At 32.2% G+C, this 3,794-nt stretch overlaps 1 pseudogene; it reads right to left on the reverse strand.

Moving 5' to 3' along the window:
- Positions 1–1,465: 1,465 nt before the first annotated feature.
- On the reverse strand, positions 1,466–2,675 carry LOC149495735 (receptor-like protein EIX2; annotated as a pseudogene).
- Positions 2,676–3,794: the final 1,119 nt, after the last annotated feature.

Below are 3,794 nucleotides of genomic sequence, written 5' to 3' on the forward strand. Positions count from 1 at the left end.
TTCATCTTTTAAATTTATAAGTATAAAAAAAAGGTTATTTTATAGCAATTGGAAACTGATACAAAATTGCAAGGGTCAAAAGAGTCTCAAACATCTCTTCTCTTTTTGTGTTTGTGAGTATCGTCATCATCTTTTCATTCTCTTCTCATCCCATCTTTGTGACCTTTCTATGATGCCTGAGACCAAGTAAAGAACAACAGTTGTCCTTTTAGGTCTTTGGAAACAATCAAAATTCAAGGATTAGTGTTTGAATATTCTTCGTTACCTCAACAGAGAGAAACTTCAAGGTGCTTCGGCAAAGTGAGATAAAACAATTTTAATGATTTTTTAAATTTATTTATTTATTTATTTTTTGAGTTGGGTATAGTTGAAAAATGGAGATAAGGAGAGATAAAGAAGAAGAGGGACGGTGGATTTAATTTTTGTCTTATAAAAGGGGTATTTTAGTATTTTAAAAGGCATTTAATTGCAAAAGTTCTTAAAATTAGACGGAACAATTAATGAAACCGAACCAAATCTCAGAAATTAAATATCTATTAATAAAAATAAGAGGATCAGTTGAATAATTTTATAAAACCTCAGGGATGAAAAAAATATTTTTTCCTTTTTTTTATTATTTTTTCTTTCACTGATAATAACATATTTAATTGGATGTTATCTCCTAAATACTTTTGAAAACATAGCTACATTACACTTTATTTTTACGACATAGTATATTGAACATGCAATGTAGTGAGTTTTTTTGAAAATAGGTAGGAATCCATAATTTGTCAACCCTGAAAATCTAAAGAATAATATCTCTACCATAATGATAATTTCATTTAAACTGAACAAGACAACAATTTAATTGCTTTCATTAGAAGTAAAATAATGAAAAGTACATGAGAATTTTCTTTTTTCTTTTCTTTTTTTTAAGAAAAGACAATTGATAAAAGAGTGGATTTGGGCCACCTTTTATTATTGCTATAATATTCAAGACTGGAAATACAACTTGATTATTGATATTAGAGACATTATTTTATTTTCCCATTGGTAGTTTGTCCAGGTTAGATAGACTGGAAATGGGAGGCCTGTTGACTCGGGTTAATACTTGGATAAATTAAGTTTTTCGTAAACACTATAATTGAATAATAATCTATTTTGTTGAAAAAGAAAAAATAAGCTTATATTTGAGAACAATAAAAAAAACAAAAGAAAAGGAATATATTATTGTATTTTTATAACCTAACTAGTCATGTACCCGCACGATGTGTAGACTGTATAATTTTATATTTTTTTAATTAAATTAAATTTAATTTTATATTTACTTGAAATCATAACAAAGATGTAGAAATTGAATTATAAATTTATAAGCAGACCTACACTTTTATATGGCCGGCTAATATTAGATTTCATTCTGTTTTTTATTTTATTTTTTTAAATACATGTGAGTTACACCATTTATGAAAACTCAAAACCATCTCAATTTTGACAATACATACTAATTTATATATCTTATAAATATACATACTGAAAGAATCATAGTATATACAAGCACTGAGATCGATGACTTCAAAATTCATGCATGAAAATTGATAGTCATATTTAGTCAGCCATGAACCACTTGGTATTTTTGACCATATTGACTTGATTATTAAATTGTATTCTAGACGCCTTAGGAATTTGCTGTCTTCGATTTCTCTGTTGTTGAAACGGGACTGGCAAGTGTTGCTACGTCATTTTATCGTGAAGCTAATCAGGTAGCGGATCGACTCGCTAATTTGGCCGTGCTGGCAGTGGAAAGGCAGGTGGTCTTTAACTCTCCTCCTAAGGAGGTGCTTGAAGTTTACCGTTGGGACTGTCGCGGTGTTGCATGCCCACGACTAGTTTCAGTGTAGTGTTTTTACCTTTTGTTTCCTTCTGGGGTTTTGTCCCTTCCATTGTATTCAAAAAAAAAAAAAAAAAAAAAATCTTTTTTAAAGAAAGATTCGCATAAATTTTTGTGGTCAGCTTTTTTTTTTTATTATTATTTTTTCTTTCACTCATAGTAACATATTTAATTGAATCTTATCTCCTAAAGTAAACACTTTTTAAATACTTTTTCTTTCACTTATATTGGTGAACCAGAAAAAAAAAAAAAAAAAAAAAAAGAAGAAATACATTATTGTATTTTTATAACCTAATATTAACACCAGATGTATAAACGCCACCAAATTTTATCCCACAGATTCTCTAGAAAATGAAAATATAATATACCTCCATCTTCTGTTGAAGACCAAAGGACCAAATGTAGCCCAGAAACCCACCACAAAGCCAAGTGCCACGCTCACGTAGAACCAATTCACTTGATGACCATCGTCCTTGTTTCCTCTTTCACTGTTGGTGCTTGGTATTTCACCATCTCCACTACAATTCTTAGTGAGTGGTGGTCCACATAATCCCTCATTGCCCATGAAGCTGGATGAAGAGAAACCCAGTATTTGAGTGCTTAAAGGAATTCACCCACTTAAATTGTTGAAGGATAAGTTCAAAAGGTTCAGAAATGTAAGCTTTGCGATAATTTGTGGTATTTCGCCGAACAGATGATTCTGAGAGCAATCTATAGATTCTAATGATCCCATATTACCTATATTTGTACGGATTCTTCCAGTCAATAGATTATGGGACAAGTTCAAATATCTTAACCCTTTTAGGCTTTATAAGATTTCAGAGATTGATTTGGGTTTTGAGATTAATTCTATTTCTGCTATACACCTCTTCAAATAGAGAGAGCTGTTACAGTATGATAAGCATAGGTAGAAGAAGATAAGTACACAACAAATAGAACTTAGCTATACAAACAGAATTATAAACAGAATAAAACTTATCTTATTCGTGTGGCTTAATACTCCCCCGCAAGATTGTGTTCCCACAACGAACACCAATCTTGTATTGATTTGTAACAAATATTGTTTTCGACAGTACCTTTGTTAACAAATCCGCTAGCTAATCTTTAGAAGATACATGGGCTACTCGAATCTTGCCTTTCTGAACCAAATCTCGAACAAAATGGATATCAATCTCTATATGCTTCATCTTGGAATGATACATTGGATTTTGACAAGCATAGGTTGCCGAAATATTATCACAATATAACACTGTACATTTAATCGACTCATTTAAACACCCTAACTCAGTTAATAACGACTGGACCCAAATAATTTCAGAAGTTGCCGCTGCCACTGCTCTATATTCGGCTTCTGTTGATGATCGGGCAACAGATTTTTGCTTCCTAGAGGACCAAGAAATAGGAACTGATAACAAATATAAAACAAACCCAGTCGTTGATGTTCGATCAGCCGAATCTCCTGCCCAATCCGCATCTGAAAATGCATGAAATTTTAAAGAAGTTTGATTGGATATTAAAATTCTATGATCTAGCGTGGACTTCAAATATCGCATCAAGTGCTTGAGCATGTCCCAATGTTGTGCAGTAGGTTTCTGCATAAATTGCGACAATTTATTTACTGAATAACATATATCCGGGCGCGTTCAGGCCAGATATTGTAGAGCGCCTACCAATTTCCTAAAACCAGTAGCATCAACAACTAATCTGCTATCATCATTTTTAACCAGATTTGGTGCTATGGCAACGGGAGTCTTTACTGGCTTAGAACCTTCCATTTGTGCTACCGTTAATAACCTGGTGATATAGTGGTGTTGAGAAAGAAATAGACCATCTTTACAACGATGAATATCAATCCCCAAAAACAAATGTATAGGTTGTGGCTCCTTGAGTGAAAAACAGGAAGCAAGTTCTTTCTCAAACATCCGAA

The sequence above is a fragment of the Jatropha curcas genome, chromosome 6 (genome assembly GCF_041381405.1).
Source record: "Jatropha curcas cultivar XTBG-Jc1 chromosome 6, XTBG_Jcur_1.0, whole genome shotgun sequence".
NCBI lineage: Eukaryota > Viridiplantae > Streptophyta > Magnoliopsida > Malpighiales > Euphorbiaceae > Jatropha > Jatropha curcas.